At 34.5% G+C, this 17,061-nt stretch overlaps 1 non-coding gene across 1 annotated transcript; it reads right to left on the bottom strand.

Moving 5' to 3' along the window:
• Window positions 1–16,729: 16,729 nt before the first annotated feature.
• LOC145033133 (small nucleolar RNA R71) lies at window positions 16,730–16,836 on the bottom strand. Its single transcript, XR_013677373.1, has one exon. It is a non-coding gene; the product is annotated as a small nucleolar RNA R71 (small nucleolar RNA).
• Window positions 16,837–17,061: the final 225 nt, after the last annotated feature.

Raw genomic sequence — 17,061 nt, 5'->3', positions numbered from 1 at the left:
AAGAGATGATCACAATCCCAATTAAGTTTGGGGAAATCACAGGATTTTCAAAGTTCCTAAAATTCATATTTTTCGCCATCATCTTAATCAAAATTAGATTTTCTGCAAACTTATTAAGTACATTCTATCCTAGTTGTAATCCATCTAATTGTATATGTTTTATTGAGTTGTTCATTTCTTTCTAAGCATTGACGACAATGGATCATTTTAAGCTTTAGGAGCGGGTTAGTGTCAAAATTTGCATTTTTGTTAAAAAAATTCATTTTTTTGGTTTTTCATTAAAAATTTTCAGTTTTCCTTTGTGCATTTTGTTTACTGCATTGGATTTGCATATACAAATTCAAAAAAAAATCCTAAAATATTTTACGTTTACGTTTTTATTTTACTGCAATCATAAAAAAAACCAAAAAATAATTTTTAGTTATTTTAGTGTTTATTTTCGGCATAAAAAATGAAAAAAAAAAAAAAGTTACATGATAAGAAAGTCCAAAACGTTTAGATCAATAGTGGTAAGTTCAGTAATAGTTCTCATAACTAGGAGTCGCAATACACCATAATCTGAGACGCTAACTGTAAAAAAATAAAAGAAATTGTGTATCGAAACACTATGTGTGCGGCAATAATAGTTTTAGAATTATTTGTTTTGGAATGTTTAAAAAGAACCTTGCTTGACATGTCTGGATCCACAGAACACAGACCTATTTGTTGACAAATGTTAACTTTGTAGTTATTTGTTGACAAATGTTAACTTTGTAGTAATAGAGAACCTTATATCATATCTACAAAGTCAAAAAGAAAACAAGGGTAACAACTGCCATATCTAAGACCCAAACTAAAGTTCAAGCACTTAATGTAAAAAATCTTGAGAAATTCAAAAAGACGATTATAGAAATTAAGCTGAAGATAAAAATAAAATCAAAATCAAGTTCAATCAAATCAAAATCCATCTCAAAAAAAAAATCTAGCGCACATGAAGAACTAGGTGATATGATATTTGTCATTCTTAGAAAATTAAAAGCATAGAAGTTGGTTCCCTACAGGTAGACTCACTGCTTTAGCAAAACCTGATTTGACATGAAGGGTTTTTAAGGATGTGTCAAACCTAGTTCTTAATTATCTAGTCTTGAGAACATGAAATGTTGAAATATCTTATTTTCATTTGCAAGGCTAATTAAGGTATAAAGCTTAAATAAAAGTTGAAATTGGTTTATTTGTTCACACCGTCAAGCTTCTTCCTGGCTTTGGGAATCTATGAAAGATGGAAGGTATTGTGATGAACGTCTAAGTAGTAATTCCATTGGATCTTTCCCTCGGTGTTAAGTCTGATCATGTCAAAAAAAAGAGTGAAGTATTTTTAACTCAATTTTTTAGTTTCCTTTATTTTGTTCTAAGTTTTTTTAGGTCATCTACGCCTTTCCATACTGGTTATAATGTTTAATTGTTTTAATACTTGAGGGCAAGTAAGATTCAAGCTTGGGGAGATTTGATTGATGTCATTTTATGAATCTATTAGGGTAGTTTTTATTAGCATTTAGCATCATATTTTACCAATTTTCATGTCATTAGTTTTAATAATGTTTAGCTAATGTCTTTCGTCAAAATTCCCATATTGCTAGCATTTTATGTTATTTTTCAGATAATTAGAGTGGAGCAATACTTTGGGAGAAGATTTGGAGTTAATTAGAGATTGGAACTTATGAAGAATTCTGAGGAATGCTTGAAATTTATTTTGATCAAGAAAAATTTGATCGCATTGATCCTACGAAGATAGATTGCTACATTCTAAAGCCTAAAGGATGTTGTTGGTAACTTTGACCCCTTGTCGGTATTTTAGCCATATCTCATTACTCATAACTCTGATTGATGAGATTTGAAACGTTCTAGATTCTAGACAAAATTTCAAACAACTTTCGTTTTTGTCAAAAAGAAGAAACTAAAAAATACGATCGTGCAACCTAAAAATACGATCATATTTTGATGTCGAGGTTGTAAAAAGTTCAAAAATAGAAGTGTACTTAATTATATGATAATTCTAAAACGTTTGCCCAAATAATGTGATCATGGAATTGATTTACTTTCTCCGGAAGCTTGTGATATGCATATAAGTATAATCTCTCTTATTAGATTGAACCCGAGCCAATTCATAAAACTCCAGACGATGAAAAAGACGATTTCTAAAACAATTTTTCTCCGATTTCCGCGATTTTGGAAGATCTGAAGCATGTGGATCATCTCTTACATTTAGTTGTATCAAGATTAATGAGTTAGTTTTTCTTTTTATTAGTTTTAATCGGATTTTAGCCATGTCTGGCTAAAACCCTCGTTTTTAGTTCTGCAATACACTAGTACTTTTCATGTGATCAGTTATCAGATTTAGTTTTCATTGTGTGCTTCTATCTAGTTGTTTTAGTTTTTATCTTAACGAATGTTTGATTTTTAATTATTATAAGTCGAATCATGTAGCTAGGGTTTAATCATTATATCTAACCAGTTGATAGAATATGTAAATGTTCATGTCAACTAGTAATAAGTAACAAATATCAGATTGATTTCATGATAGGATTTAACTATGATATAAATTGAAATTTTATACATTTACCCTTCCGATCTTGTGAGAAGTATTGAGTATTGCAGTAAATTTTGCAGAGATCTTAATGCAACTTTTTTTTTTATCTTAATTAAGAGCTTGTTTTTGTTCATTTAACTATATAAAAAGATATTATACTAGAGCTTGTTAGGTTTTCTCAGTGCCAACTTAGATAGAAGGCATTTTGAATAACCAGATCTAGGTTGATTGCATTATTTGGGAAATCGCAGCAGAACTGAATTCGTTTTTATTAATGATTTCATTTAGTTAATTTCACTTCAGTGTTAGTTTTTTAGTTAATAAACAAAACACCCTTTTTTATATTTTACCCTTTTAATTATATTATGTGCCTTACGTAAAGAGGCATTAACCATTAGGTTGTGTCCCTGAGGATACAACACTGCTTCCCTATGTTATCCTTTAGTGAAACCAAGCAGTGAAAATATTACTTGCTTAAATCATGCATGACAGCGGTTTACCACGCACAAAGACTTGAGATCTGGCTACCTCATCATGAATAAACTTGACCTCTAGTACTTCAAATATTCGTCATATTTCAAGGAAATAATCAAGTCATTTCATTTCGAAAGGTAACTATAAATATTCTCTCATATGTTTAGAACATGCTCTTTCATACTAAGCTCTTAACCAACAAATTGGTGAGATTGGACTTGTTAAGGGAAACTTGGGTATTATGATAGTTGCATGTTGCATAACATTAATGTTGTTATTTTCTTATCACAATTTGAACTAAATTTGTTCCTTAATTTTTACTTAACTAACTAATGTTAGTTTAAGGTTGTTGGTTGTTTTAAAATTTGATTGGTGGGTCATAAAACCTTATACTTGAATCAAGTCATTAAATACCAACTTACTTTGAAATGGTTTTATTAAACTATGAGTCATTAAATCCTAACATGTTTGAGTCAATTTTGATAAGATTTAAGTCATAAAATTGATACATCTTTTGGGTGTGTAAATATTTTTTTGGAGTCCGATTCAAGTAAGTTCGATTGTTATCTTCTTACTCCAAATGAATAAACGGTATGCATTCATACTAAACAAATCCATTTCCGAACTTATTTTGACATATGCTCAATTTGAAGATAGAGTTAAGGAGTAGAATAATTTAGCTTGGACTTTGAGAAGATCACAACTTGTGTGATGATCTTGAACAAGTGTTTTGATTCATTTATTGTTAACAACCTTGCTAATTAATTTGGGACCGTTTTATTCCATAAACTTTACTCTAGAATATTTGAATTTAAACAAAAATGTTTCTTAAATGTGTTTTTTATTAGACCTAGCACGGAGTATTACAGTTTCACCTATAAAACACTAACGTATAATTCCCTTTTGAAAAAAATCATGGTAGTGTAGTCCACTATATCTATGCCCCATCAATTTTGCAACTCTTTCGATTTTGGCACTGAAATTTTGAAAAAAATCCCAAAACTAAGATTTGATAGCCTAAGCATGCTCTAATCTTCAAATATACTGTAAAACCACAAAAGGTTTGAAAAGGCACAATCCCCTGTTATTGTCTTAAAAATATGAAATACATGCAAAAATTAGTCTAAAATACAATGCATAACAAGAATTAAACAATGTATATATGCATAAAATACACGAAATAGTGTGATTAAATGTATGTGTGTGTGTGTGTGTGTGTGTATATATATATATATAAGATCAATTGAGAATGCCAAAAAGGTCTAGAATGCAAGAATAGATCTGGACCATCTAAATATTTAAATCTAAGGCTATTATCAACTTGGTCATTTATGTCAACTCTAAAATGATTGGGTATTAAAGTGTAACATTTAAATAGTGATAAGGGTATAATAGTAATTGCATATTTACCCACTTAGTTAATTATTATAATCTCTCAATTACTCATATATTTCCTTTCATGTTCTATCTCTCTCTTCATCTCTATCGCTCTCTCTAAGCCTAGGGAATGCCTCTATCATTTGCATGCCATCATCTCGGAGCACCATATCTTCAGTATCACTATCTCATGTCTCAGCCACCATCGAGCCTCCTCCCTAGTCTAAATGTTGCCACTTACATACTTTTGTTCCATCCTTGAATATCGATCTATTTCAACTACAATATGTTTCCATTTGTTTTAAAAAGAGAAAATAGGGGAGAGAGCACGAGAGGATTTAGATTGACATCGAGAAGAGGTATTAGAAAGCCATTTGTATTTTCATTCTCAGTTTATGATTTACTCTTTGCTTCCTAATCGATGTGTACTCATTCTTAATCATTACTTTGATGAAGGAAAAGGAATTGATTCATGTATTTACTCTTGGCTTCCTACATCTTACATTGATTGCGTTATCAACCTTGCGTAAATCTTGACTACAAGTGTTGAATTTGATCATGAATTGTGAATAGTTGATTGTTGGTTGTAATTTTTTATGGGAATTTAAAGTGATTTTATTGATACTATATGGTTTGGTCAATAATTAAATAGCAAGAAGTGTGAATATTATATGACCTAATTTTGAATTCCAAAAATTAAGTGTTGTGTCTACGTTGGAGATTTTGTGTTCTACTCTTGGTAGTGGCACAACACCGGTTCAACCAAATGAGTCAATGACTTTGTTTCGTTGTGATTCACTGGAAGTTATTATAGTTTGTAAATGAATCTTAGTTATAATCATTAACGAATGTGAGTTATAATCCTAAATGAACAATAGCTCTGAATAAAAAAAAAATCTACGTGATATTAATCAATGAATAGAGGCGGTGAACAAATGATAGCAATAATTATAAATAGTTTTTGTTTAATTTAATTGAGAATGAGATTTAGATAGAAAATACCAATGTTCTAAATAACGTAAAGCATGACTTGACGGTAATATCAAGCCTCAAGATTTTCCGAGCATTACTTTTGTAAGGCGTGACTTAAAGCGGTAATTTTGTATATTCAACTATTATTTATTTTTATACACATATAAGAGTCAAGGCGACATTTTGTTAAAGCTTGACGGCGCATACAAATCTTGGAGCAATGACAAGCCATGACGAATGTTCCGAGTTGATTTTTATGTGTTCAACATGATTTGCTTACTAACGGTCAAGACATAATAGTTAAAGTAACTTTATTTGTTTTCTTTACTGAACAAGTAGTTGGTTTGTATTTTTTTTTTTTTTTTTTAACTATGGAGTTCGTGTATATATATATATATATATATATATATATATATATATATATATATATATATATATATATATTCTTCCATGCATAAAGATTATCTTGTTATAAACATTGAATGCTACAAACAAATATAAATATAAATATGTTGGAACTTTATTATATATATATATATATATATATATATATATATATATATATATATATATATATATATATATATATATATATTCTTCCATGCATAAAGATTATCTTGTTATAAACATTGAATGCTACAAACAAATAAAAATATAAATATAATTATATTGGAACTTTATTTTATATACACAAAAAAGGGAAAAAATATTTTGAAGTTATAAAAATAAAGAGAAACATTATTATATAGTCATTATAAAATTTATATTTTATAAATAAAATTTTATTGGTTATTAATAAAAATAAGTAACTAGTAAAAAATAATAAATATTTCAATCTAAAGTGTAATTAAAGAGTCAAAATAAAATATAACTATATAAATCATTATACGTACATGTCATAAAAATATGTTAATCATTTTATAAAAAATAAATGTTAACAAAAGATTTTTTTTTATTAAATAATGAAAACATGATCACCAATAAAAAAATCTCATTCGAAATGCTCTTACGATTAAAAGTTTGTAGTAAATTCTCTAATATCAAATATTTACGTTGAGTTGGTCATTATCTTATTTTGTTATTGTTTTTCTCCTGTCTTTTTACGATACATATTTGTTTCAAATGAAATGAAATTGTTTTAAGTACCTTAAGTATTTAAATCTATTTACATAATAAATAAAACTTGTTATGTGGATAATTACTAAAGAAAACACAAAATTTAACGTTCACTTTTCATCAAAAATAAACGTTAAGAGTTGGAAATAAGGACATAATACTTTTCTGATTTTTCATAATCGACATCTAATAATTTCAAAGTCATATAATTACAATTAAATATACAAAAAGTAAGAATTAAATAAAGAGATAAATAAAAAGATAAAATATTACCCAAAAGTTGGTAGGCAGGGAAAAATTGGTGGGAAAATGGGGCGGGAAAGAAAAGGATCAAGGAGGCAGTTGGCCGTTGGCTCCGAGGTGTGGGACCCCACAAAGATTCCTCGGCCGAGAGAGTCGTTGGTATTGTACCGTATACGACAGACGCGTGTCTGGTTATTGGGGCCCACATTTATCCTAATGGACGATGACGATTAGATCTAAGCGGCGCAACCGCAGGCGGTGATGGATACCATAAATCTTACTCTAAACCACGTGTGCATGTGTTGGACTAGGGCCCCATTTGTTCTTTGGTCAAACTCACAATTTTTTCCACCACCTTTGTCGGTTACTATTTTAGTATTTCTTTCTTCTTTATCCGACATTTATTTTTATATCGATTAAATTTATAAGTAAAAGACAATCTATTAATGCATATATACAATATACATATGTATACACAAGGTTCTTTAGTTTTGGATTTGTCTGTAATATTTACTTTGTGTATCTATTTGATGTTATTAAGAAACTGATGTTGAAATACATTTGGATTTATAAAGTAGTACGTATATATAGAAAAAACAATATCATTGTAACAATGTATAGCTAAAAGCAAAAGATCATAAAATGGCTAATTTATGTGTGATGATATTTTGTCTAATTACGATGAATGGGTAATGTTGTAACGATATTTAGGTTTCCACTCGTTTGCATAAATTAAGTTCGGGTTACATTGACAGATTTTAAGATTACATTTCAAGCTTCATTGCACAATTATTTTAGGCACAACATTAGATTTTTCAATATAAATGACGAAGTTAATAGAGCTTAGAAGCCTAAAGATGACCATAGAATAAATATTAAAAAAATGAAATTTGATCACGTTAATAATGATCTCAAGATCTCACCATAAAATATTATTTAGAATCAACTATGATCGTATGATTTCAAAATATTTAGTCTTACGCATCAAAATCAAGAAGAAGCCCTTAACAATTAAATTTTAGAAGATCATCTACCCTTACCATCCATGTTTTTTTTATAGGTTAATTATATCAAATTCACAAGAAAGATTTACATAGATGTGTTGCAACCCCTTTTTGGATAACAAAATTAATTTTTTTTAAAACGTCTATAAATCTTGGAATCATAATATTACTATGCATGATCCTGTTGGACTCTATTGAGTAGCTCCACAGCTTCTGGCACAAAGAAACTGAAAGTATCAAATGCAAAGGGTATAAACGTGTGTTGATTTTTCATACACGCTTTCTCATGTTTTGCCACTTTGCTTGATGCAGCTTTTAAAACAGCTTGCCCCACAGTGAAAATTCCACTCCCCAAGCCCACAACAGGGGAAACCCCTGTTAGATCCACACATGAATTTTTTCCTCCAATCCATCCAAATACTAAAACATCAGTTGGTCTAAGTGTTGATCATCCTTCCAATGAGTCAGTCAGAAAGTTCACATGTGCCTCTTTTTTGGTAGAAACCCCAACATGCCTAAATATGTCGAAAAGAATATCCCTAACCAAATCGTGTCGGTACCTCTTTACAATGAACTACATGTTCCCCAAATGAGCCCAAGCATGCCTTTCGAAAAACAGGGCAAGTCTCGTCATCCAGAAATAATGGGATCATAAGGCGATACTTGAGGATGGCACGATACTCCACTAGCGACATATGCTGGCCAAGACCGTCAATAGGAATAGTCGTAAGAAAATGTTGAGCATGTTGGGCCCTTAGACACTCAAAAATTGCTTTCTACCTAATCGTCATGTCGAAGTGAACTTGCATATCTTGGACAATTTTACTAAAAAGGGTACTCGCCAATGAATGTTGGGCTTTTGGAGGGGCGGTGTCCTTGTTAGTGAAACCATTGAAGTCAAAACTCAGAATCATATCACGAAGAGAGGGCAACGCACAAACATAATCTAAATCCATACCACATTTGTTGTTATTTCGTAAGATGTGGACTTGTAACACCCATGATTAAGCTCGTGAGGCCACAAAAGCATAGGAGGAAGCCTCTGCTGCTGAGTACAACCCCAAACCACTGAACCTAATTGGTAACGAAGCTAGTCACCGTTGAAGGTACCACCTCCTCTAAATCTAAATCCAATACTCTGACCACCTCCTCTAAATCTTCAATGACTGTCCCATCATCAAGGTACCAAGCATGAATAAGAAACTTACAATTGTCTCTAATTTGATGTATAAGTGGGTGCAATACAAGAGCACAAACATAATCCGAATCCAATACTCTGACCACCTCCTCTAAATCCAATACTCTAAGCATAGTACACTTAAGGAATAAGTGTTCGGATTTATCATTTAGCACAATTTAGATTCTGTTTGAGTATTTTGAGCATAGTACACTTAAGGAATAAGTGTTGGGATTTATCTGCTAAAACCACAGTACAAGATTCAAGCCCTAAACTCCAATTGGATATTTAGAGGGCAAAGCACAAACATAATCTAAATCCAATACTCTAACCACCTCCTCTAAATCTCCAATGACTGTCCCATCATCAAGGTACCAAGCATGAATAAGAAGCCTACAATTGTCTCTAATTTGATGTATAAGTGGGTGCAGTACAAGAGCAAAAAGAAGTGGTCCCAAAGGGTTGCCTTGCTAGACCCCAGTAGTGGACCAAATATGCTTATCTCCCAAATACAACCTTGTTGCATGGCCATATAAGAAGTTGACCCACAAGGAAATGGAAGGGAACCTAATCCTGACCTCGTGAATTAAGGCAGATCTATCTACTAAATTGAAGGCATTTGAGAAATCCACAGTAAGCATTGCAAGAGAGACATAATCATTATGTGCTGAAACGACCCAAAAATTTCGTTTTTCAATATAATCAAAACCATAATATGAGTATCATAACATAAAAACATACGCGATGTATCCCAAATCATAATAAAATACTGTGCGGAAAACTGTATCATACTATATCAAATCCAAAACAACTAAAACCATCCCCGGGATAAAAGCTAAACTGTGGTGTGTGCGATGCTATCACCCCGAGCTCTTCCCCTTGCTTGCGGAAGTACCTGAAACCAAAACTGAAACTGTAAGCACGAAGCTTAGTGAGCTCCCCCAAACTACCACATACCATACAATAACATATAAGCACATATTGGGCCTAGCCCACTGCATCGGGCCGAGGCCCGGAAACTGCATCGGACTGAAGTCCGGAACTGACTGGGACCTTGTCCCCTGCATCGGACCGAAGTCCGGAACTAACTGCATCGGACCGAAGTCCGGAACCGACTGGGACCTTGTCCCCTGCATCGGACCGAAGTCCGGAACTGACTGACTGAACATGACATAACACATCAACTAGCATGAACACATATACTGCATACTACATCGGGCCGTAGCCCGGAACACATAACACTTAACACATAAAACATAGCACACAATTTCTGTTCGAGCCACGAAGGCATCAAACATGCTAGCTACTGCATCGGACCTGAGTCCGGAAACTACTGCTAACTGAACGGGCCGGCATTGTTGCCTTAGACCCGTTCCTACTGGAAGGAAACTCACCTCGTAAACTGGCTGCTGAGTGTGTGGCTCTGGAAGCTAACGGCTGCTGCTCCTTAATCTCCTCGGCTACAAGTCCATAAACACACTCAATCAAATACTAAACACTGCACTTGGGGTAAAATGACTCTTTTACCCTTGGTCAAAGTCACTCTCATTTGGACTGACTCGCCGAGTTGGGCCACCCAACTCGCCGAGTCCTACTCTCACTTCTCAGTTCTACACGCTGCTACTCGTCGAGTGTGGCATCGACTCGACGAGTACCCTCTTGATCCAAGAACTCAGACAATCTTCATCCGACTCGCCGAGCCGTATGAACAAACTCGACGAGTTGTTCTTGATCTTAAGAAGATTGCCTTGGACTCACCGATTTGTATGAACAACTCGCCGAGTCTCTCCATTACCAAGTCTACCCTCAACTCGCTGAGTTCACTCTCTAACTCACTGGATCCACTCGACACTGATAAAAATGAAGGAATCGGGAACTCGCGACTCAACTCGCCGAGTCGTTCTTCCCGACTCGCCGAGTCGCTGCCATGCAACTGATTTTTACTCGATTTTGTTTGAATCCAACACATGCAATTGATAGATCTGAGTCCATTAAGCTGATTTACCACGTAAAGTTTCCAACTTTACGTGTACAACCTCATGAATAAGGGAAATAAGGCTAAAAGATGCATAAAATGGGTAGATCTAGGGTTAATATGCAAAGTGACTCCAAAAAGGCAGTAGATCTGGGCTCTACAACACCCAATCATTCAGATCTAAAGATATCTCGACTCATTAAGGCATTCATGCAAACATAAGGCTTGGAACAAGCATCAACTAGATCTTAGAAGAGCTTTAATGGAGGTTTAAAGCATATAACAAGAGGGGAAATCCGAAAATACCTCAAATAACTCAGATTTGCCCTTGGATCTTTGCACAACTCTTCTTCTCCTTGCTCCTTTCTTCTTCTCCTTCTTCAAGCCTTCACAAACCACACAAAAATCACTTATAAGCTCTCAAGGTGGATTAGGGTTTTTCTCACAGTGTTCTCAGGGTGAGGGAGGCGAGAGTGGGGCTATAAGGTGGCTTAAATAGTGGGCAACCCGGGGATTTAGGGTTTCACCCAGACGGATGGACTCGCCGAGTCAGGGATATGGACTCGCCGAGTCCCCGGCTCACGCGTGCTCGAAGTCGCGACCCTACTCGGCGAGTCAGGCTATGAACTCGCCGAGTCCCTCTTGCAAAAACTTACAACAATTACCAATGAATTAACATACCGGGAACGGGTCATTACATGTGCACTCAACACCCTATTGACACTACGAAGTATAACTTCAGCACCACCCTACATACCTACTCCAAATTGAAAGTCACTAAGGTATTGTGCCATTTCTTTACCAACTCCTTTCATAGCAACTTTTGAGACCAAACGCCTCCCTATAGTGTGACAACCCGAAATTTTTTTGCTTTGAAAGCTCAGTCAGTCAACTCAACTCAGTGTCAGACTCACTCCTGCTATCATTTAGCACAATTTAGATTCTGTTTGAGTATTCTGAGCATAGTACACTTAAGGAATAAGTGTTGGGATTTATCTGCTAAAGCCACAGTACAAGATTCAAGCCCTAAACTTCAACATGTGGAGTTTACGGCTTTAAACATGGAGTTTACGGCCGTAAACTCAACCCTGGCCGAAAACTCCCCTATAAGACTCATTCTCTTCAACTTTTCTTCATTATTTCATTTCCAACTCAAGAACACTTGAGTTTTCTCTGAAGTATCATCGAGTTCATCATCCTAGATCTTCAAAAACGTAAGTGTTCTTCATCCTAGTTGTTGTTATCCTTCTTAATCATGAATCACCCTTTGATTTCATCCATAACAACATTCATTTTAACTAGATCTTCAAATCTTCAAGTTTCACCAAGAACACACACTAGTGTTTTGGTCAGAAATCAACCCTTTCAAGCCTCTATATCGTAAGTACTCTCCCCTTAAATTGTTATCTAGTTGAAACACTTGATTAGAGCCTTGAAATCATAAAGAATGCAAGACCAAAAGGAGTTTATGGCCAAGAAATCTCCATTGGCCATAAACCCCTATAAGTGTGCCATTTTGGCCACAAACCCTTCTTAAGTCCAATCCTTTGACCTAGAACACTTCCTTGATGCAAAATGGACCTTAAACCACTCTCAATTGCAAGATTTCCATAAGTTTACGGCCATAAACTCCTGGTTTGGCCGTAATTTCATCAAAAGCCTTCCATTTAGTTAGTCTTTCTCATCCTTGTGTAGAGAAATGGTCCCCCAAGTTTCCCTAGCCTTCAAACACCCTCTTAGGAACCTTTTACCATGAGTTTACGGTCATAAACTCCCTTGGACGTAAACACCTTTGTTTGGTCATAAACATCCCTTAGTTGAATCACATGTCATTCAACACTTCATTCCAAGTATTTCCTAGTCCCGTGAGGTGTTTCCTTGCATTTGGTTGCTTCTAAACCCTATATTTATGTCATTATATTCCATTATATGTCATTTAGGATCCGTTAAGTCCCGAGAGTTCATTCGTGGAACTTCTCATCCTTACACACGTGTTCGTTTGATTCACCTACATCATGTGAGTTCATACCCCGTAATGAATCTTTTAAACTGTTTTAAATGCTTTTAAGGGGGGAATACAAGTTGAACACAATTGTTAATTGTGTAATTGTTGTTAAACATCTTTTAAAGGATTACTTATGTCTTTTATAAATAATCAAAATGTTTCAAAAGCTCTTTTAAAGTTATGTTACTTTATAGTTTTAACAAAAACTCCGTTTTTAAAGTACCAGCATAACTTAGTAGAAAAATGAGTCTTTTCAATATCAATACAAGTAAAACACTAGTAAACTATAATGGGTATAGTTAAGAGATTCAGTTCATACTAGATACTAGAACACACTATAAAGAGAATCAGGGAGGTAGATACCATACACGATAACAAAGAGAACATACACTACACAAGTACATACAATACACGATAACAGAGAGAACATACACTACACTAGTACATACAATACACAATAATAGAGAGAACATACACTACACTAGTACATACAGTACACGATAACAGAGAGAACATACACTACACTAATACATACAATACATACACACTATAACATAAATGTGAGCCACTACTTCGGGGCATGGCATCTCTGCCATGGCTTGTTTTGTATCCAGAATCTCCTGGAGGGAAAACGTGAATTTGCATATAGATCTATACTGGATTGACTATCCTACACCTTGCTTCTAGCTACAGCGGGACCTGCAAGTCTAGGGGTGCTAAATGTCATTCCTTCTGACGTCTTTCATCGTCATGTTTTTAGTCGATAGTCTAGTGCAATCATATCACATTATACCTTAAATAACAATTGGTTTAAGGTGGTAAGTATAACAGTAGTTACTATATACAATACTACAGTACTTACATTTTCCCATTACGTTCATAAAGTGACAGTTCCACTTGAAAGTCAAATGCAAACTATTTTTGAGTTAAGATAGTGATATTGCCATATTTATACTTATTTTTAGGCAGTATTTAAGTGCATTTTTATTAATAAATTGATAATATGTGCAGAATAGTGATACTTATGAGTTTTAATTGATATTTTCAGTCAATACAAAGGATTTTCGAAGAGAGGGACCAGAGGTGACAAATTGGGGAACATGGGAGGCTTGGAAGACAAGAAAATAATAATTTCATAATTTCAGCTTAATTCACGATGTGGCGGTGAAGCCCACGACGTGGCATGGGTGTTCCAGAAGATAAACATCGCGACGCGGAGGATTTCCTTGAAGGATACGTATTACTTAAAGCCCACGACGTGGCGCAGGTTTTTAAGGATTATATAAGTTCTTCTATTATTACGAATAAGAGAACTTTTGGCAGAAGAAAAGAAGTTCCAGGAGACGTTTCAGAGAAGAAGGAAGGTCCTGGAAGAGGGATTTCAACACCAAAAGAAGTAAAGTTTTATATTTAGTTGATTATAAACATGTTTTTCATTAGTTTTAGCTGTGTTAGTTTAATTACTATGATGAGCAGCTAAATCTAGCTACTTTTGCTTAGCTAGATGAAGCTTTGAACTTATGAATAGTTATATGTTTATGGATTAATTTAAGTTGGTAAGAGTTGCTTGTGTTTGATTTGTATAACCTAGCATGTTATTATTTGCTTATCTAATTGCTAGATTGCATGTTCTGTGTAGCTTAGTGACCATGAAACTACATGAACTTGTTTACCTAATAATTTAGTGAACATTGAATTGTTAGAGCTAGGATTGACCAATCTTAGTTAGTAATTAGGCTAAATAAATCTTAGCTGTGCTAGAGAACGTGAATTGTGATCATAATTGCGTTTATACAACAAATCTTACATAGCATATCTACATTCATAATTAGTTCTGTGTTTAATTATGTGTGAACATACATGGTTGATCATGAATTAGTTACTTATTAGTAAGATAGAACTAAATTACTAATATAACTAAAACCCAACTTAATAACCCATAATCATTAGCTAGCCATAAGGAAGAAGTGGATTCAACTAAGCAAGAGTGTTTTCTATTAATTTGATTAAGTTCATCTGATCTTGCAAAATTAGATAAAACCCCCTTATTAAATTTATTAATAAATTAGGTTAATTTAATAGTAATTAGGTTAATTAGTAACACCGTTCCCTGTGATCGACATCCGACTTACCTAAGCTATATTATAATCTGACTAGGTACACTGCCTATAAGTGCATAATTAATCTTAGTTTGTTAGGTTATAAATATTAAAATTAGTGGGTACTTTTGTGCACATCAATAGTTATAAATTAGGGAAAACTTACATTTTTACAAACAACAAACAGAACAGTCGGGTCTAGTATGTTCAGTAGAAAGGGCCCTATAATGCTAAGTTTATGATTCCTTTGTGTATACATCAGGGATATATATATTAATGGGGTCCGACAGATAATAGGATGTGTGCTTTTTGCTTCATTTCCCGTTCCTTATTTGGTTGTGGGCTTAGAGCAGATTCTCCCAACCTACTATTGATCCTACCTTAATTTCATATATATTCCGTATACACTAAGTAATCATAAGGAGTACCCGGTATGGGTCAGGTCATAGGAAACTAATTCAATGAACAAGTTTCTAGTACAAAACATACTTTTCAAACAGAACATTTGGTATTCAAAACTAGAAACTTACCAGTAAAGGGTTGAATCCATTTTATTAAACCAGTATAAACTTGAAGGACCTTAGGTGATTAAGTCTATAATTCCTTAGTTTACACATTAGGTTTATATATAATTAATACCCGATAGATAGTTAGATGTGTGCTTTCCACCTCATTTTTTGTTCCTTGTTTGGTTATGGGCTTAGGGAAGATCCACACAAGTAACTATCTATTCAATATTAGATTATATATAGCTAATATAAACTAAGTGACTATGGAAGGAACCACTGTGGTTACTATTTTATTATAAGAAATAAGGGTTAATTTATTAGCTTATCTTAGTTGAATATAGTTGCATTAGATTAATCGTTTTTTTAGGAATAAAATTTACAGAAAGCTTAATTGGTTAATTATTTTACTAGCTTATCTTAGTTTAATTTTTGTTCTGTTTGTCACAGAGTTCACGACGTGAGATTTAGTATACTCACAACGTGAAATCTGAGATTTCATTTTTTTTAGTTTTTCTTATTTTTGTCCAGTTTTACGTTTTAGTTAGCAAGTTGCAGGAGTTAATGACCAAAGGTTCAAACACACCATTGGTGCCACCACTAGAAGATCCCGAGTCTGCAATTCACAAGAAAAAGACGCCCTTGAAAGAATTGAAGTCAGCCTTCTATATGAAGGCAGGAAAGAAGACAGGAGAGTCAAGTTCATCAACGAAGCACGAGAGCAATCTTGAGCATTTGGATCATACAACCGTGCAAACCGAGTACGAAAGCGACACCGAGCCAGAATTTGAAGAACACACGAGTGAACCCGAGAACAAGCCAAGGAACGAGATGGAAGATATTGAAGAAATGTCCATGGGAGCTTACAAAAAACGGATCCGAGAAGATGTGGGTCCCGGATTAGTCCAACCCGCAATACCTGCCAATGCCACATTCGAGCTGAAGGGACACATATTGACTGCGCTGAAGGACATCCCATTTTTTGGGAAAGACCATGAGGATGCTTTTAAGCATCTAGATGAAGTCAATGACATTGCAGATTACTTCAATGTCCCAAATGTCAACAGGAACACAGTCTTGCTTAGGATGCTGCCCGTCACCTTCAAAGGAGCTGCTAAGGAGTGGTTAAAAGCACTCCCACCGGGTACAATCACCACTTGGGCTCAAATGCGTGAGCAATTCCTAGATCAGTTTTGCCCACCATCCAAGATAGCCAAACTCAAGAAGGCAATAGCCAACTTTGAGCAACAGCCGGGGGAGTCACTGTACGAAGCATGGGAGCGGTACAAGGGCTTACTCAGAAACTGCCTGCAACATGACCTAAATGTGCAGCAAGAGATGTCAATCTTTTATGATGGGGTCAATGTCATGACAAGACAACTCCTTGATTCTCAAGGACCGTTGACAAGGAAAAATCCAAGGAAGGTCAAGGAGCTAATTGAAGAATTCGCGAAACACTCCCGCGAATACCATAACCCGAGGCAAGATGGAAGCAAAGGAGGTGGAGGGGCCCAAACTGAAGAAATTGCAGCTGTCATGGCCATGCT

The sequence above is a fragment of the Lactuca saligna genome, chromosome 2 (genome assembly GCF_052625555.1).
Source record: "Lactuca saligna cultivar CGN05327 chromosome 2, ASM5262555v1, whole genome shotgun sequence".
NCBI lineage: Eukaryota > Viridiplantae > Streptophyta > Magnoliopsida > Asterales > Asteraceae > Lactuca > Lactuca saligna.
The sequence above is the reverse complement of the archived record's forward strand: the minus strand, read 5'-3'. Positions and strand labels throughout refer to the sequence as shown.